Below are 27113 nucleotides of genomic sequence, written 5' to 3'. Positions count from 1 at the left end.
TGGAACTGTATCTTCAGTAATAACATTTTTCCGAGCTTCATCACAAAGTCGAAAAAAAAAACTTTAATAAAAAAAATGTGAAACGCGATGGGTGGATTGTCATAAAAGTGTAATTCGATTTAAAGAATTATATAAAGCTATTTATTATGCTTTAAAAAAATTAGAAGAGTGTTCAAATATAGAAACATCCTGTACAGTTTTTCAACTTTCAAATTCCATTAATAACTCAGTTTTTATCATAGCTTTATATGTGATTGAGAAGTTTTTTTCCTTAAATTTACTATTATCTATAGCACTACAAAAAGTTAATATTGATTTGTCATATTCTTATGAGCGAGTAACAGATGTTTGTCGAATATTTAAAGAAATATGAAAAATGCCGATGATGAGTTTAAACAAATATTTTCTAATTCAAAAGAGTCCATGTTTTGGAAGGAATTATTGAGGTACCAAGAACTGTAGGTCTGCAAACTGCACGTAACAATATTTCAGCCAATTCTCCGAAACAATATTATAAAAGATCAATATTTTTACCTTTTATCGATCATTTTATTTGTCAATTACAAGATAGATTTATTAATCATCATCATGTTATGACTAAATTACAATCACTTATTCTAAATTTTTTTAAAAATACAATTGATGTAAAATATTTTCAAGAGGTAGCGCTTTATTATAAAAATATTTTACCTAATTATGAAACGTTTGGCGCAGAAATTAAAATATGGTTAGTTAAATAGAAAAATGTATCAGAGAGAGACCATCCAACTACATCGTTGATTACTTTATCTGCAATTTCTTATGATTTTTTCTCAAACATTCACAGTCTTTTAACTATTTTGGCCACATTACCTATTACAACTGTTACTGTTGAACGGTCATTCTCAACTCTATGAAGACTTAAAACATATTTACGAAACAATATGAGAGAAATTAGACTTACTGGATTGGCCCTACTAAACATATACCAAAATTTTGATTTAAATGTGGAAGAAATTATCGATAGATTTGCTAGATTACCACGAAAATGGGATTTTTTACTTTAGTTTTTAATTTTTTAATATAAACTTATAAATTGTTTAATTTTTTTCTTCTATATACTTAATAGTATAAAATACCAATGTAATTTTATGTGCATAATAATCAAATAAATATCTTTTCTATTCATAACACATGCTATTATTTAAAGTTTTATTTACTATTATTATTATTATTTCTTAATACATACTTCTGAACAAATAAAATACATAACATTTGGATATTTAGCATAATAATTGTGACAATAAAAAATAATGAGTAAGGAAGGATAAATTGTTTTATTATATTGCTGTACAGTTTTGTATTGCTATATCTTATAACCCTCCCTCCCCCTGAAATTTTATTTTGTCGATGTGCCTGTACCTATAAATAGTAGAAAGAAATCAAAATTATATAATACTAATAGAAAACAACTTTTATAAATGTACCTCTTGTAACTTGTTTCCAGCGTTTCAGTTCTCTTTGTTCTTGAGGTTGCTTTGAGCTTGGCGCACAACCTCATTATCGTTCCAGTAAAAAACTAACCTAACGAGAGCCCGGCCGACTATCTCCGCAGCTTCATGATCCGTAAGATGACGACTTAAGTGGTCCTTCTATATTGGAATAGGTTTATAAGCTGAAATCAACCACTCCTATTGACCACAGGGGTTCCGAAGCCTCTGAGGTGGTAATAATATTCCTGTTTTTAATGTTTATGTTTTGTTTTTTAAATGATTGTCTCCATTTGCCTAGTGATAGAAGATTACCAGTTACCTTTTGAGTCCGTTTGATGGCTTTAGCCGTTTAATCAAGCTTGTTCAAAAATGATCAAGCTTTTGTATTGGATACATTATACTTAGCTTCGATCAAATTAATGACCCGTGAGCACTCCTCCCCCTTGGAAAGGGGGGTATCATAGGGGGAAGGTTATTCTAAATAGCCAATAGCATAACTATAAAATAATACATTCCTACTACTTAATTATTTATTCAATTTAACAAATAATAATAAAAATTATTTTTTATCAATTATTTATATAAAATATAGTTTTAACTACAATAAAGACAGTTGTATAGATTATTGTATTCATGCAACTTTTATTTTTAATACATTAAAGTAAAATACATGTCTTTGATCAGAAAAATCCTTAAAAGTATTTCTTCAACTATTTGAACCGAGTTGAGTAGTTTTCAACACAATAACGATTATGTATTTTTTAATACATAGAACAATGTAATATAAATACAGTGCACTTAGTAAAAATTATAACTCGACGAAAAAAACGCTAAAAGGTTCTAATATTTTATTTAAATAATTTGACCCAGTTTTATTATAAAATATATTGAAAAAGTTGAAAAATATAATTTCATGAATCATTTTTTTGTTCATAAAATATTTATAGTACATATCTAAGTTGTTATTTTAATTTTAATGAACATTAATTTCTTTTGGGGATATTTTTAATTGAATTACATGGTTTTAAATTTAAAATAATTGTCTTGATGGTTTTATAATAATTATTTTTAATACTCAATACACAATAAGTGTAATTTATAGGTATGACTATTAATCTATAAAATTAACTTGAGGGGTTTTTTTAAATTGTACGCATTTCGTTGAATAGAAAAACATAAATATAGTATATAATTATTATAAACAATCTTTAAATAATTGTAGTTTCATATAAATCAATAATTTATTATTTTGTAGATTGAAATTTTTAGTTATTTTTCTAAAAAATATTTCGAATCGTTTTCTATTAAAATGTTTCAAGGTATTATTGATATACACGAAACATAAACAATATTTAAAATTTAAAATTATGAGAAAAAAACATATTTCAATTACTTATACAAATAATTGAGACATTTGTGGTTAAATACACATAATAATGGTCAAAATTGAACATTTTGCAAAAATAAAAATGCCAGTAAATAAAATTTAAATTGGGTTACTATAACAATAGGAAATAAATTACACTTAAATTTAGGAATTTTTTTTTATTTTAAAAACTGTTATATATCGATTTAAATAAAAAAACGATACTTATTAGTATATAGCGATCCCAAATCAAAATTTTTTCATAGTATAAGGGCAATTTTAAAAAATATTTTTCATTTTTACTATTAAAATCAACCTTTTTTATATCCAAGATTTTCTTGATATGGATAAAATTAAAATTGTATTCCATTATTATTCGAATCTTTCTAAAATATAGTTCATGACAAAGAAGCAACCGACGAAAAATATTTGTTAAATTTCGATGATTTATCATAACTTTAATATTCATAATACTATAATTTTGGCTTTTATTTAATTTAGTTAAGTCAAACTGCGGAAGTATTTTGATTAAACATTTGTTGTTAGTTGTAGGATATATTTTAATAATATCCATATTTAAATTTATACACTCATAAATTATTTTAATACTGAAATAAAATCTGGTAAATTTTTAAAAAAAATATGAAAATAGTTTTTTACAATTTTCATTTACTAATAAATAAAATAAATATTTATTATTTAGAAAAATGATTTTACATTCAGGAGATATGCAATATATCTTAAGAGATAGAATAATCTATATTAATTATATTAATTCTGTAAATCTAAATAAATTCACGTACTGCACTTGCTTGTCTTATTGTGAATTATGTGTATTTATATGAAAATTTATAATAATTAAGTGTAATAATTAGTAATTAATTTCAATACAAGAGATAGTGATCATAAACCTCAATGCTAGATTATTTTAAATATTTTCACTTAATTATAATAATAGACCTCTATTTCGCTAATTTGATTTAATTATTTCAATTATTAATCACTTTAGACAAATTTTTACCTAAATATTAATAAATTCACCTTTTTATTTTATATCATATCAATTTACTATACTATAAGGTTAACCATTTCATGTACCTAACAAATACTAATAAAAAAAGAAAAACATTGTGTATTTGTGATATTAAGTTGACATAAGAATATATTTTATAAAATTTCCTTTTTCTTCATGAAATTTTGTCCGATAATTCTATTTTTAATTTATATTACGTGATCAAAAATCTGATATTTGTATTCAAGAATTTTTATCAAACAGTATATATTACAATATAAGAAGATCACTTACCAATATAACAGTTAACTTAGCATCCGAATCCAACTATGATTATGGACTTACACCATTTAGGTAATATCAATAAATATTATCTAATATTTTTACAACCGGTTTCTATAATATTTACGTATGGTATTACCTTAGTTTATTTAGAGAATAACAATCAATACATTGTTTTAGTACTATACTTATTGGAACAGGATTAATAAAGGAAAAATAGTTGTATAATAAAATTAATGCAATGCTTGTACGTGGTCATAGTGAATAATGTACACATAATTATACTTTCTAATGAAGGTTATGTAGATACTCTTTTGTATATAAAATATATAATGTACTTTTCAGATATAAACTTCAATATCGAGTAATAAAACAAAGTCATTCGTTTTATAATAACGATTATTAACATTTGCTGATAGCATTTCATATATTATTTCCAGGATTTATTTTTCAATTTTTCCTTAGTTTCTAATAATTAAATATTCGAAGTACAATTTTTGTCTACTTTGAGATTCTATTTAAGTTATATGTAATCGATGCAAGACAATTTTGACGCATTTTATTATATATATCTACTTGGATATTAACTTTTATTGTTATAAATGACTTATTTCATCAAAGTTATCGTAAATGCTGCCCGTAACATTGAACATTCTTCAGGCATTGTAGTAGATATAACACCAGCCCACAAACACAAGATATTCGCCGAGTATTCGTTGACACTTGAATATATATATGTATATATTTGTAATATATGTGTTTATTTGTTGTCATTGAATAAATATAATGAAACGCGTCGAAATATCATACGGGTCCAAATAATGCGACACGAAGTTTAACGAGGTAAATTATCGCAAGATTCTATTGAACTGGAAAGACGTTGGAGGACTTTGGTGCGACTCCATAACCTAACAATACGTAACCGCGAGCGATATGGCGAGTGGCAGCGGCACACGTGCGGGCACACACCATTGCGGCGACGGACATGAGTTTCGGTGCGCGCGGTTTCGGCGATTTTCGATTTAGCCACTACGACGCGATGCCGTCGAGTGCAGCGTTAGCGATGGTAGAGGAGGTGGTCGAGAGGGTGTGCGGCGGAAGTGGTCGTCGGGCGGCGTGCGAAATTGAGGAACACAGTGCACGGGGTAGTAGTTCGGGAAGGGGTAACGACGAGTACCGAAAGGGCGAATTTGATGCTGCGGCGCTCACGCGGTGCGCGTGGTCTCCAGTGTCCTGTCAGTCGATCGTGGGCGTCCGTCTCGTCGTCATCGCCGCCGCCGTCGTCGTTGTCGCCGTAGTAGTATCCTCGGCGGTCGCGTTCTACCCCGCGAAGAACGCGTGCTGTCGCGACACAATCAACCGCGTTCACGGAGCACATCGCGCAACTGCTCTCGTTCGGAGTCGACAACCGTGTCCGAAACCGCGGTCGAAACGGAATATCTTTGTACGGTTTAATATTTTTTCGTACCAAACGCATTTATTATTTGTTGTTAGCGAGAGAGTGAGTGAGAGAGCGCGCGCAAGCGTGGGTGTGTGTGGGTGTGTATGCATTTTAGTTCGCTCGTTGGTTCGTGTGCCGCCGTTCTTGTTGTCGTAGCGAGGCGTTTTTGCCAGTGTTTCGTGTAACGAAAAGTGAGTAACAGAAAAATAAAAAATACGATCGGAAGAAAAAAAAACAGATCTCAATCGACTTTAAGAGTGCTGCCGTCAACACGTGACCGTCCCAATCAGGAGCGTCATCATCCGCATTACTGGTAAGGGAAATAGCGTCGTAGTATGCGTTTACGATAATGGCATAGTTAAACGTTAAATAATAACATTTGTATGAAATTGTTATGCTTCTGGCGTGAGCACGGATCGCCATATTATAGAAAACTTTTGTCTGGCAAACGACCGTTAAATCCGCCATTGTTACGTGTGTGAAATCGAGTTACAAGTGTTCATCATGAGCGCGCAAGATGAGCTTTATACATATAAGTTAATTAATATGTAGACCTCCACCGAGCGATATTTGTTAACTCTGGCAACTTTTTTCGAGCTCCGATTATTCTACCTATTCTGCAACATATATATTCACTAACGCACAAAAGGTTGGAATAAACGAAAATATAAATTTTTTCTTTCTTGCCCTCTCTCTCTATCAATCGTCCTCAAATCGTACTCGATAATATGTTTGAATATCCCCATATCAAATTTTTCACAGTTTCGGTACGTATATATTATCATAATTTATATACCATATTTATGTTTATTCATGGCGCGAATTTGTCAATATTTGGATTTTTATCGGTTTCCTAACTATGAAGATGCTACGAATATTATCATCAATTGAATCCTAACTACATAAAATATTTTATACGGTCATTTTATTCATTCAAATATTACTTCGTTTTAAATTTTATGTTGAAATTGCGTGATATCGTTGTAACTAAATACTTAAGTATTTACCAAAAATATTAGAATTGAATTAATTTCATAATTTTACTGACATTTTACCAGGGCCGAAGTAAGTGAGACAGCTAGAGGTGCCTAAAGAGCACAAAAATTAAAAATTTTCATTTTACGTTAAAATTACTATGGTAAATGTTGTATATTTTACTTCCAAATACTTCAAAGTTCTTTATATTAATTGATGAAATCGTTGAAAATAATATCGAACAATAATAATATTTTTAAATTAAAAATACATAAGTGCATATTTTGAATTTTCACCCCGGACGCAATATTTGGTTGATACGGCTCTGCATTTTACCATTAGAAGTATATATATATAGCCTTATTTTATTGGTATTTGTTATTTATTAAGAATTTTCATAAATTTTCACAATTTTTATTGATTATAATTACTAGCCAAACTTAAAATTTAAAAACTAAATAAAAGTTATTTAATTATAAGTCTAAAATAGTAAATAAGTTATAAAAAAAAGAATAATGAAAAAATTGAAAATTTTTAATAATTCAATTATTTACATAAAAATGAAAAAAAAATATATAATATCACTTAGATTTATACTATATAGCGTATAATAATATAAAAACACTTATAAGTATATAATTGATGCAATAAACATTTTAATGACATATACTTTATGATATTGTATATTATATTTATTTTGTTGAAATTGCAAAACTAAATTTGCTATAGAGTAAATATTGAGTTTCAAATACTGTCAATATTTTCAATTTCATTTATAGTTGGATTGATTTACTGTTATTTTTATATACATTTATATCTCTATAAATATATAGAAAAAAAACAATTAAAGAGATAACAATATATGAAAATAAATGTTGATAATGTTGGTACATATGATAAAATGTAATTAAAAACAATATGTTTATAAAAAGTTTTTTCACATATTTTTAAATCATGCCGATTTAAAACTGTATTCTTGATATTTTTTTAAAAGGTCGTTCAAATATTTACTCAGGAAAATATTATATTTTTATAATTCACTAAAATCATTGGACTTTGAAAGGATGGTTATTTGAAGGGTAGCTAAAACTGTATAGGAAAAAGATAAAAATACATTTACCGATTGGTTTTTTTACGAAAAAAAAAAAACATTTAAAATTTAAATATTACAATTCGCATTTATCTAGTTGTATAAATTAAAAACTGTTTCATCGAAGACTACCATCTGATAATTTTTATTTACAAATAATAAATATTTAGTCAAGTAAAGGGAAGTTTGACGTTCATCGATCATGAATTAAAACATCATGTTGTACGGTATTGATTTAAAAGTTGTTTTTAATTTACATGGTGTTTCTGAAATGTTTGAAGTGTCTAGTATAATCGTACTCATCTCCAGAATATTATCATAAATATAAAAATGAATACTCGTATGTTATTCCTAGCAAAATTCTTATGTGAATCGATGTGTATGATCGTATTTGAGCTGTCATGCATGTCTTACGCCTGAGTTGCTAGGATCAAAAAATATGAAATAACATCGATTTCTATGAAAACTTTGCAAAATAAACAGCAATGAAATTTAATTTTATAATATACATACCCACTAAATTAATAGATTATAAAGTTATAAGATAAAACAAAAATTAGTACATTTTTAAAAATCATAAATAAATATATAAATAAATAGTTTATATATAGAAATAAGTGAGTAAATAAATAAAAGCATAATCTGGAGCATTATTATATTTGTAATATATGACCAGCTTCAAATCAAATATGCATCAAGTATATATCATACAAAGTTGATAAAACAGTGAATCTATCTAACCGGGATCTTATTATTTGTGTTAAAATGTATAAAACGTGATTTAGTTATACAATAAAAAAAAAAAAAAAAACGTAGTTATATTCTTATTATAAAATATTGAATTATTATTTATTATTTCAAATAATATAAATATTAAATTAATTTAAATATTGATGTAAATCCAAAAAACTGCAATATTTAAAAAATAATAAAATATTTATATATATCTATTTATTATGTGTTATATTTGATGAGCTTGATATAACAAAAATTGATTCTTTGTAAATTAAAACTAATAAACATTTAATTTTAAATTATTTCATAAGGTTGGTTCTGAATAAATTATACCTTTATCAGTAGTTTAAAATTTAATTATAAAACTGTATGCGTATCCTGCTGGCTTTGATAATTATTTCACTTACATTCCAAATAATTATAAATATTGATTCAATAAATAGCAATTGACACTTTTTTCTCATTGTATGCTTAATATAATTATTCACATATTTTACATTGACGGTTATTTACTAGTATTACTACATGCATATTACGTTTTCATCTTTTAAAGTTTAGTTTGCAGTAAACTATATTAAAAACAGTAATTATTTTATTATTATTTTTGAATAATTTTTTGTTATAAGAATTAAAAATAACTTTAAAAAAATATATTCTCTCTAATTTAAAAGAAGTTACTACATACATGGTATTAATCATTGATATTATATACAGGGGAGCACACAAAAAATATTTTGGGTTATACGTTTTCATACATATATAATCTATAAACCACTTTTACTCTATAAAAACATATTTAATAATTTATCTGAATTCGGAAGAGGTTTTGACCCCTTAAACCTCCCTTTGTGTATGCGCCTGATTATATATGCAATACGAGTACTTGCTGAATATATCTTGTGTGTATTACAGTTTAAAGATAAACTTATGAAGATAAAGGTACATAGTAGTAAAATTTAATAATTTAATTTCATAATTGTATATTATTCTTATTGGCTTATAAAAGAACAAAATAATATTTTCTAACTATTTCGAATCTAATGTGATGTTCAAGATTAAGGAAAAATACGAATTATGATATCAGTTATATAAATTATTTTTAATTATTTTAAAATTCTATAAAAGTAATTAAATAATTTACAATTTATTTTTCTATATATAATATTTATTAAGAGCATTGAAATTCCTTTACAAGTTAAATACTTATCTAGTCAAAAATATACAAAAAAAAATTGAATTTTAGCATTAAAACAATACCATAAAATATTTGAAAATATTTAAATATGTTAAACACATTTTATATTTTATATTATAATCTATAAACATTTTTAGCCATTTCTTTGAGAAGGAGAAATGGAAGTTTTTTTGCGTTTTATCCCACGTATTTATAATCTCACTGTTTATATTATATCTGTTACTATTGTGGTCGACAATTATTACAGATTTTTTTTTATTATTTCTACAATGGTAATTTATACAGTTTTACATGGCTTGAAGAACGTTTTAGCGATTAACACCAATCTTATCGTCTATTTATTTTAATGAAATTTTTTTATCGTGTATACATTATAATATATAATAAAACGCTTATATTTATTCTCGACTGATATTTGTTTGGGACAGCCTGATGAGTAACCTAGCATAACTAGCATAACTAACCTAGCATAACTCAATGCGCCCGACGGATCGATATAAATGATAAAATCGTATTTAGTTGGCAGAATGGTAAAGTTAATCCTAGATGGTCAAACTTTGGTAAAGACACTCACTAAAGGGTGCCTCCAGGGATCAAAATTGGTGCCTAAACTCTGAAAAGTTGCAATAAGGGTTGAATTTGAGATGAAATTGGAACTTCATGTCAAACTGGTAGCATATGCATACTATGAACGGAACTACTGAGAGTAAATAGTCGCACTTTTAGAAAAGCCCACTGGGATGTACTTAAGAATGAGAGACATGTTCTTGGCCCGATAGGTCATTAGTCAGTAGGCTTTGAGGGTATTATATAAAGCAGTATTCCTTCCATGCATGGCATGCGTAGCGTGAATATAGGAGAAAAGCTCTCTGTCAAAGCAATAAAGAAGCTTGATAGTATGCAACGATGTCCACTGCTGGTGATTTAAAGGTCATACCATACAACCTTTATGTATGCATTCCAAGGTCTCGTAGGAGTAAATCACTAGATATTAAGTTGTGGCACACGGTTGTGGATATGTAGAGAATTCATGAATGCTGTATGGTGTAGGCAATGGCGTTTCTCCCGAAGACATAGCTGCTCTATCGGATGAGATATACACCGAAGGTTGGATAGATAGCAGATGTTGGATAAACCAGCTTGAATGTTTGATTCATTAATGGTGATTAACAATGAGCATGAACACGCAGTCTATGATATGAACTCAGTGTTCTCAAAGTGGTTCAAGGTTAAAAGAGCAAACTAAAACGACACATATGAGCGAAAATCAAAATACATTTGTTTAATTCCAAAAAAACATACATAAATTTAGCAGAAAAATTAAAATATGTTGTATATGACTATTATTAGATACTAGTTTTTAATTATTTAAGAGGTATTGCGTTTAATTGGTTGTTGAAAATATAATCATAGTATGTAATAATAAATAACATTTTTTAAACAATAAATAAAAGTCACAAATTTATAATGATATATTCTATGTATTTATATTTTCATTTTATTTAATTTTCGCTTTTTTGGTTTCACTATAAAGCTTTTGGTCTTTTGTTTTCGTTTATTTGCGTTCGATCTTTTGTCGCGTTACCTCACAGAGTGATTTGGAATCTTGGTGCTAGTAGTTCATAAATGATTCAATAACCGTTGACGCTTCGATGTCACCGACCCATGACTCCTCTGCGACTCATGAATAGCTCTCAGAGCTAATATACGATACACAGTTATAGATTAATGTTTACGCGAGCCACTAAACCTCGGGTACAGACTGATGTTTGTTTTAATTCTACATGTTATCTCTTCCTCGGTTCTACAGGACATTATCATTATTATTATTACTCTTTATCAGACGGTGTACTATTATTACACTCGGAAACCAAGTCAAATGACAAAGGTTGTTTTTTTGACCCTTCACCAGATAAAACAGAAAATAAATGTTTTTCACTTAATACTATATAATTATATTTTCATATTTGCGATTTACCGACTAAAAAACATCCGTTGTCGCCATCGCAGCCACCACCACTTGTTCGTACAAAGTTTGTTCACTTTTTAGTTTTTCGTCACATCTAATTACCGCGTTTTAACTATAGGCCTGGCGCAAACAATACAATGAAAAATCTGCTACCGAGCAAAAATTTCCATTACAATAGATTAAAAACGTGCACCCCTTTTTTCCCCCACGTATATATGCGTATGTGTGTGCACACGAGCTCGTCTCAGTCTTTTGTTGTGGTGTACAGGAGAGGGGCACATGATATCCACCCGGACATATATACTACTTATAGAATATTATATAATACAAGTTCAAAAATATGTTTAACAGTACAATTTATTTTTTATCTAACATATTCTTAAAAATGATAAAAACTGATCGTCACAATGGTAAAAATGGTTGACAATAAAATCTTGGTAGTTCCACGTTGATGAAATTTCTTTTTGGGAATGTTTAGAGTCGTTGTATATGTGAACGAAAGTTTAAATTATAACATTGACAATAATTATAATATTGCAATCATAATTATACTACGTTCTACTATTACTCGCATTTGTACAAAAACACTGCAAAAATATTGTCGTACAGGATACCTATTATTTATATTATTATATATTCCATTTGCAAGTTGTTTTATTTTGTAAAAAATATCTCAGGGCTCATAGATGCAATCCCACGACCATTTATAAGCTGTCAAGCAAGTCTTGTAAAATCATAACTTGTATTTAAAAAAAAAGAATGTGAATAAGAACAGCCAATTAAAAATGATTTATTTCAATATTTTATGACAAAATAAAAAATCGGTTATTTTTAATATCCATCTGTTTTTTTTACCTATTTACAAAGAAAAATTTTATAATTATTTTTGAAGAGGTGATTATTAAATAAATTACAAAACCATTTTATAGAAAATCACCTTATAAATTAATTAATCTATAAATATAAATATTCTATTTTTAATAATAATAAAAAAACTAAGAGATCAATTATGAAATATTTAAAAAATGTATTGTGATAATGCAACTAATTTTTTATAAAATTAATTTGAAAAAAAATTTAACTCACTTTTTAAAACAAATGACTATGTGATTTATTTGATTTTTTTGACTTTTATCTTTTTTCGTCGTAGCCCTTCAAATATTAAAGTTTGTACTGTAAATTGTTATAAAACTCAAAAGGTAGTTTGAGCTAATTTACTTATATTATAAGTAACACCCTAAGTATGCCTTCCCTAATATTTACAACATTTAAAATGAATCTTTAATTTAAGTTGTTAACTACTACTTATGCGATCATTAATAGAAAAAAAAATATTGGAAATTTTAAATACTATAAATTACTATGATTATTTAAATACTTTTTTTTATAAATATTATTCAAATATGTACTGAAAATAACAAAATAACGTATTAATTACATAGTAACGTATTTATTTATTAAAATAAAGAATAGTATACCATCGTGGACGCAACAGTCAGTTTAAGAAAGAATCTAGACGGTCAGATCGGGTGGAATTATTTCCTAGGGATGTGTTGTAGTGAGTTGATTGTCATCGATTACTATGGGGTGAACTCCTATCCTTTCTTATCAGTAGTTTTCCCCTCCATTTTATATATTCAATAATAAAATACATATATTCACTATTTTGATTTTTTTGAATATGTAATTTTTCAATTTATGTCACCCTATAGGTGTGTGTACGCGTATACGACTACTACTATTAATAGGATAACTTACTGTGTATAATTTACGTATTAAATTGATACAATAGTCATTAGTCAAGGGGTTGACAAACGACACCCGTGACGTCGGGCGCGAGCGGTTTTCAGCACAATTGGTCTGGATCGAGAAGCGGCGACGGCGGCGCGCGGTTCCGTTTGTGTTCGATAACATGCCATTAATTTGGCCACAGAGATTAGCTCCCTTCCTCTCTCTAACTCACTCTCTCTCACTTCTCTCTTTTCTCTCATACTCTTTCTCTCTCTCTTTTTATGCGTTTCCCTAATCCTATCGGTCGCGTTTTAACGACCATGTTATACCTTTTTTGAATCAGCAGCGGCCGCGGTCGGTTCCGATAAAAATATAATAGCCACAAAGGGACGTGTATTAAAAAAAATGTTATGGTTATTTTTTTTTTCAATTCGATCGAGAGAAATATACTGTGGTTTATATGCGATATGTATAATAATAATTAATATCATATATCAAATTAATTTATAGTATTAAACATTAAAAATGTATAGCATAACGTGAATATCAATAGAAAAAAACCATGTACATATCCGAGTTGTGGATATGGTTTGGTCCGAATTTGACGTTATCTAATCCGACTCTGCGATCATATTCTATGCGCGTCAAACGTCAACAATTTTTTCTTATACCCGAAAAACGAGACTTTTATTTTCCAGCCTCACAATTCAACCACATACACTGTTCGACCAAATAATAAAATACATACATTTTAAATATTCATGTGTGTTATTAACTGGTTTTATAACATATAAAATACTACTAATATAAATATTTATATATAATATACGTAGAGAGTGTGCATTTCGTTTATTCAAATGCCGATATCGTAATAATGATATTATCATATTATAATCCGACCAATGTCTATGGCAATCTAATTACCTACAATAACAATATAATATTTCGCTACGAATAAAATTGTCCGATCAACTCATGTGCAAAATATATCAAAATATATTTGGTTAGTTCCTGAATTACATGATGTGTTTCCTTTTCCCCTAAATTATATATTTTTATTTTTACAGATTTTAATTCATTCGATGTAAAACTATTAATATGAAATAATTAAGCATTTGACTATATAAATATCATTTACGTAATATGTACATTCTAGATATAAATAAATAAAAATGTGTGTGTGAGAGTACATCGAGGTTAATCTATGTTAGTCTATCATAGAAAAATGCAAATATCAATTTACAATCTTAACAATTTTCCTGGAATTCATATAAATATATAAATACAATATGATTATCATACACAAATATTATTTGTTTTATACATTTTAAAAATGTTATTTTATCTGAAATTTTCATAGTTTTATTACTATTAGAATATTATTTTTATTGTTAATATTATTAATTATCAATTAAGCTTATATTTATCATAAAGTTTGTAGCAGATTGCCAAAGTAAAAAATATTTTTATGAAATTAATAACAACTTTTTGTTTAAAATAAAATATATTAATATTCTAATGATTTCACTACAGTAATTGCATTGATTTCTGATGCAGTTTTATTATGCAATTTAATTTAAACACAGATCATTTACAACATACACGAATTTTAAGTGAATAAATATTATATTTTGGATAAATACAAAATCGATATTGTTTTAGTATGCGTTTTACTTAGATTAGCTTCATTCGATCACTTTATGCTTCATTGCATACAAATTGAAATGTATAAATCTTTTGTGTGTTATTTTTCAAGGCAAGTAAAAATAATTTGATGTCGAATCGAAAGTAGTTCAGTTGAAAAAACATGTACACCTCACATCAAAATTCAAACATTTATTTGAAAAAAGTGCTTAATATATATAATTGGAGTTTTTTAAGATTAAAGTGTTTTATACATATAAGGAACTTTTAATAACATCACATTAATATATAATTAATTAATAGAATAATAAAATTAAAAAAAATTAAATGGTTAATATTGGTAAATTACTATTTAAATAAATAAATAATTTATATATAGAAATAAATAAATAAATAAAACTAAAAGTACCTAGTACTACTGTTACGTGCCACTGGCTCGATTTCTAGTAGTGCAGTTGACGATGAATTTAAATGTAATTAATCAAACATAAGACTTTAACTTAAACGTTTATTTTAACTTTCAAAGTGTTTTAAAATAATTTAACATAGAGTGACGTGAAGTAGTTTGTAGTTCCGCGACTAGAACTCATCTGAATTGTGATAATTTCGGTTCCTCTATTATATTGCTCGATTGACCTCATAGGACTTGTTGTCTTGGCCATCTCTAGTGTTAAGCCTTGTTCCGTTGACCTAATTCATTATTCCGAGAATATTGATTAACAGTTTATTACATCTTTAATATTATTCGGTTTATAACATAACAAAGGCTCATCTTACGCAATAGATACAATATTTGACCGGATTCCTTATTCTAAGAATTTTAGTTTATTACAATTTTAATATTACTTATTTATTAGTTAAATATACGAACGGCCGTCTTACGCAGTAGGTATAATATTGTGTTACACAGATTTCATAACACTACTTCCAAATATAATAATACTCTAGGCTGAGAATTTATTTATTTATTTTTATGTATAAACTATTAGTTTATTTATTTATATATAATTAAAATTAATAATTAAAGCTGCTTTAAAATGGAACATACTTTTAATGTTTTTTTTCTTTCATTTAACTTATCGGTACAGTACAAAGTAATATTTATATTTTCTATGTTCCAAAAGAATAAATAACAAAATACATTATAAATCCATTGTTCTCAATATTTATATACAAAAGTATCCAGATTAACAAAACTATATTTGTTATTTTTAGTAGATATGTATTGTATTAGTTTTATAATTACATAGTTTACCCATCGAATTTTGTATTGATTAAAATTTGGAATAGTAAAAAAAAATATAAACCTATACCGGTAGTATTTAATACACGAGAAGACGATATAATGTAAATTGTGTTGATTGAAATGATTATAATATTGAAACCATGTATTAATCAATCTGTTTAAATAACATTATGTTGATAGAAATATCTTGATAACCTTGATCGTAATGAATCATTAGTCGAGCACGCAACTACAAATATTTATTCGTATGAAATTTAAAATATCGTTAAGTAGACATAACTTATCAAAAGTATGCCATAATAATATTAGAAATTCGATTTTTATTATAACAAATTAATTTTTAGAAAGTGTTTAGACAATTTTAATATTTATCTCTTCAGTAAAAAAAAAAAAAAAAATTAAAAAAAATTGCAATACCATTATGGCACTTATACAAGTGAATTATACTATTATGCTAGCTCCACACTCTCGCCGAGGTGCCACGAGGTAGTGCGAGCACGAGAGTGTAGTCGGTTCACTCGTGTCGCCTCACCTTCGCCTCGCATCGTGCACGCTCCGTTTGGTGTCGGTATTTTGGTCGTGAGTTAAAAGAACACGAGACACGAGGGTTAGACTTACCGCTAGAACAACTGAGTCACGAGACTACACGAGAGTGTAGAGTGTGCATTCGTGCGCTGTCTCGCCTCGTATTAATTTGACAAGAGTCTCGATGAGGTGACCTTGCGAGAGTGTGGAGCTAGCTTTAAAATTAAATAGGAAGGTATATCATAATATATTGTTGTTTATTTCATAATATAGGTACAATATACACAATATTGTACAAAGAGAATATTATTGTATACCGAGCACTGTGTATATTTTTGGTACAATTTAATCCACAAATATAAACAAATCATTTTTTTTATACAATATTTAAATTAAATTATTATTATTAATAATTTATAGTAATTGTATCGTTAGATATTACAAATTTATTATTTTGAATATTTTAAAATATACATTAATTAATTTTATTAATTTTTATAAATATTTTAAAACAAAATAGTTGTAATTAATTAATTAATTATCATTTTGAGATTATATTTTAGAATTACTAGTATTACCTATTTATATGTACAAAATATATTGGAATGGCTCCAAGAATAACAAAATTTGCCCGATATTTTACACTAGTATTTATTGGTTTTACATACCACCGAGTTTATTTAATATATGTAAAATGTATCTGCACTTTTGGGCCTTGTGCCCATTATATAATAATAAAATAAAAATAAAATAAAATAAAATTATATACCAACTTTTCTAAGCTTGATATAATAATAAATGTGTTACTTCGAAGATTTGTACACATTTTTCTTTATAAATTATAGATTAGTTTTTACAACAGATTTATTCCAGTTTTTATTTTGTCGTGCCAATTTCATAGAATATATCTTTTACTGAAATATATTTTAAATTGCTCCTAGTTTATTTAATATCAGTTTATAAATCATAAAATTAAAACTTAAGAAAATTATGCTGTTGAATTACATCGAAGGTTACTCCGTGCTCAATCTGCAACTGGAATCATAGACTTAAATGACTTCCTAATATTTCTTTAGCAAAATCGTTTATCGGTTTTTAATTTTCTAGTCATATTCTCTAAAATTAATGAAGATATTGGAACTAATTTTAGAGAGATAGAATGAACATGACTTAAAACAGTGAATGCCTAATACCATGGTGATAAGCACGATTTTTCATTAATTGTACAAATCTTATATCTTTAACCTATTTTATCTTGAGGCCATATTGCAAGTGTGTTTTCCACATATTAGCTTGCTCTTTTATCTGTACCATTAATTTGATAGTATCTGGGCTCACCGTGATCTATTTTTAAATGATTTCACAGTGTGTATACCTCAGAGATTATTTTATTTACAAATTTACGTCAGTTGACACTTTGAAGAATAGCGGATTCCTCATTAAGGGTGAATATATATATATATATATATATATAATAGTACATTTGCAACGACTTTGGAACTTTTATATCTATAAGACCTAAATAATGTCAATTGATCTAGGTTGACACGTTTACATTTATATTCTCCGTCTGATTACATATCAATAAGATGATAAGAATTTATTTACAAAGAAATAATTGGTTCAACCATCAACCCTTTTTTCAACGACACCTTTTCTCTGACATGGCTTTCAAATATTAAAATACAGAAAAATCGTCTCTAGTTATATTTTTTAATTTTTTTACTTCTCTCATAGTTCATTTAATTTCTACTACCGTTTCCAATAGATAAATAAGTTACTTATTAAATTTAAAAATAGTTTTTCATTATAAGCACAATATTGTACACAGTTATCTTCTACAGTTTTTATATTAATTTTTGGTTTCCTAGTACTGTCATCACGACAAATTTTTTTGCTAATTTTATATTTATTTTATAGCTTTAATTATTTTAGATAATCAATTATTTCATAATAGTTTAATTTGTTGAACAAAATCTTGTTTGTTCTTTTGATTTTAATTATTTCATTCAAATGTTTATAAAATGTAGATTCCTTTTCTTTTTTTAAATAACTCGAAGTGTTTAATTCTGCGATTAATACGTACGACACGTACGAAGTGTCTTGAAAATCACGAAAATTTGACTGGTTAATCGAAAATATCAATAACTGTTCATAAATTATTAACTAATATTATTAACATAGTAGCTATTATTTTTATTAATCTGATATAGCCATATTATAAAAAAACAATAATTATAAGATATATAATTATTAGTAATTATTTAGATTCTTCAAGTCGAAAATATTTTCTTACTCAAAATTTTAGATATTTTTAAACTACCACCAGTCCACAACATAAAATCGTGTTATTTTTTATTTTTAATTCCTTGACATCGAATTATTTCAATTTTGTAAATGTAGTGAATATTATCAGAAATTAATAATTTACGAAATTATAATATTGATTAATATAATAATAATAACAATAATAATGTTTATTTTATGGAATAAAAATTCCAATCTCAATTTTAAACACACATTGGTGCGATACAGTTTATATTTATATAGTTATACCATAAAATAAATTAAATTTTGTAAAATGTTTGTAATTAAAACAAATTTGTATCTACTTAAAAGCTTGAAAAATTATGTTACTTTATTACTTTTAATTATTATACTACACTTTAAATTATTTTTAATATATTAATATTATAAATACATAATAATTTTATACTTTTATATCTATCATTTTTTCCTGTTTTTTATTTGTATTTAAGATGTTTCATAAAATACATATATTCGATTTATGATTTATGACTTTCATTATGTAGTAAATAGATAACCTATCAATTTTTTTGTAAGTTTGATAGATTTTTATAGAGTTAATTTTCTTTATAATCTTAAATTAATTGCATTTAAATATGATTTTTCTGTAAATAGATGTAAATCTTTAAATGTATATAGTGAAAAATGTATACATTAACACTATACACAAGAAATAATGTTTATTATAAATAAATTCTAAAAAGTCTCCTATGGAATTCAATTGGTGATTTTTCGGCATGTAAAATATTTCAATTTTAAAATATTTTATTAAATAATCAAAAAAAAAAAAAAACATTTTTTATTCACAATACTGTAATATCGATTTTTCAGCAGTGCAATATTTTACGTTTTTATCAAAATGTAAGGAATTTTGTATACAAAAAAAATAATAATTATATTAAAATTATAAATAATTTGTTACGTTTTTAAAAATCATATAAATTATTTTTAAGAAAATTATGGTAATTTTAAACCATAAAAATATAAGTATAAAAAGTAAATATTTAAAAAAAAACAAGAGTTACAAACTATAATCATTGTCTTATGGAATAATACTTTGATCAATAAATATAATTCAGTGAATTTTTGTGCAACTTTTTATTTAATATTTATACTTCATTATTTTAGGCCTATAAAAAATATGAATAAATGCATATAAGAAAATACTGATTAATTGCGAAAATGTAAGTCATAGTGCACTACTTTAATGATTTTGAAATTACCTCAAAGTAAAACTAGAATAAATAGTATACATATCTGTTGTATAGCACGTTTGTATATATTCTATATTTTAATAATTAGTTACATCGCGTTATGGCGTTCTATCATTAAACTATGGGAGGGAAGTGGGTTATGAAGTATGGCAGATGATAATAAAATAAAGCTCAAATTATCATTACGTGTATATATATATATATATATATATCTACAATATAACGTGAGATAAAGCGAAAGAAAACATTATGTAATAATTGAAACTAATTGTTTCTATCGGAAATACGAGTATAGGACGACGACCTAAATCCGTATAGTCGTCCTAATGACGCACGTGCTAGTCTTGCGGTCTAGGTCTTCAATTTCTTTTTCAACCCCAAGTCAGTTTCCCTTGTACCAATTCTTTATATTTTCTTTCGCTCTTCGTGCACCCCGATATATTTACGACCTGTAATACAATTTTGACTGGTAATAACAACGGTTATTACAATTCCTATAACTCTTGTTCGTTCCCTCCGCTTCTTGCAACCCGTCCACCACCGTCCATTGAGATGGTAGGGATGTGAAAGGCGTTATATTGCCAGGGAATATTGCGCGAGGAATGCGCCGTTTGGACGGTGGCAGAATGGATGAGAGCAGTATTATTATACGTACAACAACAGAAGCAGAAATAGCCGTAGTAGGAGAGTTGTAGAACGTGACCATTGCGCTCAATTTGATCAGATTTGTTGTATGCCTCTACCGCCGTTATATACCTGATAAAATGTTTATATATATGTATATACGTTAGTGTCATATGTGTGTTTGTAGGTTATATACATATAGGACCATCACATTATATTACTTTGACTGTAATATAAACCGTAACTACGTGTACAAACACACGATATACGCGAAATAAAATTTTACGCATGTGATATTCATACATATGATATTATATAATTTTAAATAAATTTATATATATATATATATATATAAATGTCTGTAGGAATGATGTATAGTTATGGCTTGACCTAGGCGTTAGAAAAGTTCTACTTTGAGACGGAAATAAAATCTATAAATTCCAGAATATAAAATTTACGCTCACAAAACCGGAAACTTGATGGTTAACGAATAATATTATTCTTACAAGAGGACGTGAGATCCAAGTGATACTCGTATTGTGTCCAAGGTTAACGCTCCAAAGACAGAATACGATTAGGGCTACTGCACAGGTGCATATATGTGAATGCAAAACGTGTAATCATGATCGTGTAGATGGATCTATAAATAAAATAATTATATTTTTATAATTTATTAGTAGAAAAACCATATTCCATTGGACAAAACCGTTTAATGTAAATTTACTATAGTACTATAATTTACTATAGCTAAATAAATATTTTAAATTTTAGTAATGTTTACATTTTAATAACTTTGAGTAAATTTTTATTAGGGAAACATTAAAAACGTTACATTATAGATAATGTTATTTTCTTTCAAATAAATTAATAAAACTAAATCCTGTATATGAATTTACACTGAATGGTGTTCTGTGTAAAACATATTTTTACACTTAAATTACTGAATAAATGTTGTCTTAAGAAAAACTATGCATGCATCCTAGATGTTACATAAACCATTAGTAAAAAACTATTTTAATGTGTAAAGATACTCACAAAAATGGTTTTTACACTTATCCTGAGTAAGGTTCTAATCAGTTGGAATTTCTAACAAAAAGGGGTGAAAGGCTTTTTTGTGTTACAAAAAACTCTTATGGTTTTTAAAAATATACAGCTTTTTTATTTTACACTTTATCGATGATCATTTTCTTAGCCATTGAAATTATACATAGTATGATGGAAAATTATGTATTTTATTTTAAATTAGATCACAGGTAGATTTCATAGAACATATGAATAGTTTTTGAGTATATTAATATTGATTTTTCTTATTAGCGTTAAAAAGATAAATTCAATATGGAATACGGATCTTAACAATATTATTTTCTTCCTATTATTTTTATATGTAATGTAGGTATAAATTTCGTATACGTATATAACTCATTATAACAAATGTAGATTTGAGTTCTAATTAAAATCAAACTATGTATGTGTATCATGTATGTATGTATAAACAAAACATATTATATAATTTTGTAAATTATCATTATTATGATAATATATTCATAAAATTACAATTTGAACCATAGACCTTAGGGAATGTTCATCCCATTGTATCTTCTACTGTAAAACCGTGCCTGCGTAACATACATATACGATATTCATGAATCATATGTTAGAAAACTTGCTGGATTTTGGGTGTTTAACAGGCATTCGATGGCGGAAGAAGAAGGGCATAAAAAATAAAATAAAAATAAAAACCATCCGTGCACTATCAATTTTAGAAATAACGCCGCAGGCCCAAAGACCCTGTATGGTATTTGAAAACACATAACAGTTCCCGCGGGCGCCTTAAAATACTCTGATACTACTACTACTACTACTGCTGCAACTATACTATTACTGCTGCTGCGTTTGTGGTACATGAACATGCTACTACTGATATATATATATATATATATAACTACTTGTAGTATACCTCATCTATGGGTTGAAAGTTTCCAAGTATATGGTGGATGAAACGACGACCTGCAATCATAATATTCATTGTGTGTGTGTTTATTCTGTTTAAAACACTTTGCTCTTCCCGATCACGCTGAAATTTCAATGAACAGGTACATTATACAAAATGCATCAATGGCCGTGGGAAACTCCAGAGTTCGTTCAGATGTGCGAGTATATGTATAAGTATTATAATCATGATAATAATAATAATTGTGTATTTGGAAATGTAATAAGTGTATATGGATATGTACTATATGAACGTATACCTGCTTGTATTGAACTTTATACAAGTTTGAGATTAAACACAGTATTATAAAATAAAAGGGTAAAATAAATTTGCATTTGACTATATTTGATGCCAAAATTTGTAAAAATACCACCTTTTTACTTTTTATGCATGTTTTTGCAAATTTCTCTAATTTTTGTAAGAACATTGTCAGATAATAAATAGACACATATATTTACACTATTTTGAGTATTTTATGTACGATATAATACGTGGTAAAAAATCGTGTTATTTTATGCAAAGATGAATCGAACAGACAATTATCTCAATGTAGTCAAGTCAAACTATGTTTAAATAATATGAATACAACAGAACAATAATCTGGACAATCAATTATATATTCTGATATTTAAGGCTTATATATTTTCTTTTACATTACGTAATATCAATACTACTCTTTTATATATACATTTGCATTATGATTTATTTCTATTAAAATGTTCAGAAATTTGAAACTTTAAATTGTTATTATTATTATTATTATTATTATTATAATTATGGTCGTCGTCATCATTATCATCATCTTTCGTTTACACTTCGTTGAGTGGGTATTTTACTAACAGTGGGTACATCGCTGGATGTTAGGTTAGCTTTTATAGTTTGAAATTTAATTTCAACATAATTTCAACTGTGTGTAAACAATCGATATTACGAATTTACAACGGTAACACCTATTTTTATTTATTTTTTTTTTTTTGGCAGTAATATTATACGTGTAACATTAATTTGGTTAAATTATAATTGGTTATTTTTTCAATCTATTAAATGTAATTACTTTCGAGTTAGCCATAGCTATACAACATAATATACTTGAATATTATCTAAATAGCCATGATCAAGAACTTAATTTTCGCTTATTATAAACATTGTTTTTTTATAGATCGTGTAGTAAAAATATTCATAATTATATATATATATATATATTTAATAATAATATAAATATCATTAACCAATTTATGTCTTGTAAAACCATAACTTTTTATTTTATATCATAATAAACAAATCTAATATTCCTTATTACTTCTAAAAGTTTCCTTTTAAAATTTAGCAATGCCAAATTCTATTTTAGGTAAGTTATATTTATTATGATTACCGAATAAAACTTTTGCTGAAATATTCCTCTGCGGATTTTTACATTATAAGTTCTTTCGTTATAAATTCGTTTAAAATCCTCATGTTGTTAGTTTTGAAAGCAATTTTTTAATGTTAACCAATTATTGTTGAATACATCAAAACTAACAACCAGAATCAACCAGAAACAAAACAAATACTGATCAAAATGGTTCCAATTAAAATATAACATGTACTTACTCTATTTAAACCCATCAAATTACCTAAACAATTGGATCCGAAGTATATTATTTCTAATTTAAAAATTTCATTTTGACCCTTTCTAACAATATATTAAGAATCAATGATTATAAAAGTATAAAGTTCCTTTTTGTCTATCAATTACAAAATAATTTATAAATAATTTTACTTTATATATTAATAAATAAGAAAACAAAACGACTTGTTTTTTCACATTTACAAATTTATAGAACCGTTTCTTTTTAAGTTTTATAAAGATTATGACATAAGTATATTTTGTTTAAATGTTTAGAAACTAGTTGAAAGCTCATTTTTCAGTTAAATGCACACGCCTTTTGAATGTGGATATTATTTTTACAAATCGTTTAGAGTTTTAAAGTTTAGAAAAAATCCATTACCGGTACATTTGTTAGTGGTATTTTTTTCAGCCTAGTTTCAAAACACCACCCGGTATGGCAAAATTGAAAACCTCTATATACTTACCCGAAACAAGAAAAATCATTATTTCTCTAACAATGTTTCCGTCTTTTCTTACAATACACCGCCTTTCTGCCTCTCACTCATTCTTTCTTCGTTACACATCCATCCATCGCAACCACCCGATATCAACAGTTGCCTTTTTTCGTCGTCGTCGTCTTCCTATGTGTGTTTGAACCGTGTTCAAAACACAGTAATTTGATGGCGAGGAAGGGGGTGACCTATAGTTTCTGATGTGAGTGTGGAAATGGCGTTGAATGTTCATAAATCACCCCGTCCCGAGAAAACCGTTAACATACCCTCTTTAGGCGTGCGCATGCGCTCTCCATGTAGAATTCCTTTTTTTCCATTTTAACTCACTTCTTCACTGCTTTACCACTCGTCACACTATCCATCCGCTACAACAGACTCTTCTTCTCTCTACGATAAATCCTTTACACATTAACGTACCCAATCGCCGGTTCAAAGGACACTTGGCCAGATTGAAATTATATTTATATATATATATATATATCGGTACTAACCAATTAAATAGAGTTAGAAAGATAGAGAAAAATAGATAGATAGATAGAGAAAGAAAGAGAGAGAGAGAGAGAGAGAGAGAGAGAGAGAGAGAGAGATAAACTTTCTGAATTGGATTTGAGTGGAATAAAAGCACCCATATGTATGAAAAGTCTCCTCATTAGTAAGTCTTTCTGTTGAGAAGATACAGAGACTATTGCCAATTAAAAAGTATATTATGCCTTGGTAAATGTTCTTTTTTTTTCTTTTATTATTATGTATAAATATTTTAAATAACTCAAAGGATTATTCAGCAATAAGTATATAAGACTGAGATATGGATTCTCATGGTATTTTAAATAAATGATTTCGTGCTTTTTTTCCATTCTATAACTAGGTGTTGTATTTCTATCACAATTAGTAGTCATATAGCGATATATATATATATATATGTACACGATTCGTAATTTATAACATTCATTCTCTGAAATCGAACTTAAAATAAATATCACTAATTATAGTTATTGCAATCCAAATTGTATTTTTTTTTTGTATTTGTTTTTATATTTGTCGTATTTAATAACTTACTAAGATATTTATTTTTGTACTAAATTTTTTTAAAAAATTTAACATTTAGTAATTCGAACAAAACAAAATTTAATATACTAATAAATTTATATAAATATTCAAGAGACATTGGTTGTATTTTTAGTTTTTACGAGTCAATTTACAAAATTGCTGCTTAAAATGTTTTTATTTATATTATTAATAACGCTTTAATTATAGAATAATCGCACATGCGAAAAAGACTAATTATTTTGAAATAAATTATAATATACGTATAAAATTGTGGAAATATGTTTATATACATATTTTAAGAATAAATCACGTTTGGGAAATATAATTTATTGTTAAAAATATTTTTTAAAAAAGTAGAAAAATATAAAACAACGTTAGTCATAACAATTTTTTTTATAAATACTGCTACAACGTGAGGTTGAGTGGTTGAAAATGTTTTCTGTATTTTTAACTGTGCACTAGAATCTAACTGTAAAGTAGATTTTCCTATACATTGTCTAGTGAACGGTGATTTTTTTCACCCCTATACATACATGTAAATATGTACAACACTGTGTTCCTACTCAAATACGTAAAACGATGCAAAACAGACGAGGGTATAAGACACTATAAGACACATAAAAACATCGCTGTTTAGCACATGCATGCACGCACACTTAACACTAATACATTATTTCTTTTAACATGTTTCTCGTAGTGACTGCGCACGTGCCGTAAAATTAAACTAAGGACCAATATAGACATATGATTCGAATATAAACTGGGGTTTTAAAGCAAATACTCAAATATATTAGCCTTAACATTGGTTTATAGTGCAGCAGTATATAATTTATAGTTTATAGTTTACTGTGCATCGGTTTAGTATCATAGGGCATTAATTATGGATAACATCTCATAACTAATCATGATTGTTGAATATAAAAGTTATAAGAATGTGACGCCCTCTAACCTATTTAAATCCTACCAAGTATAAATTTTGTGAGACAAACACATTTAAAAATTCCCGAAATAATACATAGTGGGCCGTCTATTTACCTAGAATAGTAGGCCGGTACCCTCCTAGTCCGGGCCTAAATTCATAAATTATATGATACATCGAGGATTTTGTAATATATTAGACAGGTTAGGTATCTATAAAGTCTATCTTT

At 27.0% G+C, this 27113-nt stretch overlaps 1 protein-coding gene across 1 annotated transcript in view; it reads left to right on the top strand.

Annotated features, from left to right (window-relative positions):
* Positions 1–5348: 5348 nt before the first annotated feature.
* The window catches only part of LOC112688796 (discoidin domain-containing receptor 2-like), a 230296-nt gene continuing 208531 nt past the window's right edge, over positions 5349–27113 (top strand). Inside the window, exon 1 of the mRNA XM_025562160.1 lies at positions 5349–5886. The gene's annotated coding sequence lies outside the window, so the exon portion shown is untranslated. The remainder of the gene's footprint in view (positions 5887–27113) is intronic.

This window comes from Sipha flava, unplaced genomic scaffold (genome assembly GCF_003268045.1).
Source record: "Sipha flava isolate LNK unplaced genomic scaffold, YSA_version1 40_pilon_pilon, whole genome shotgun sequence".
Lineage (NCBI taxonomy): Eukaryota > Metazoa > Arthropoda > Insecta > Hemiptera > Aphididae > Sipha > Sipha flava.
Note: the sequence above shows the minus strand (reverse complement) of the source record. Positions and strands in the feature narration are given on the sequence as shown.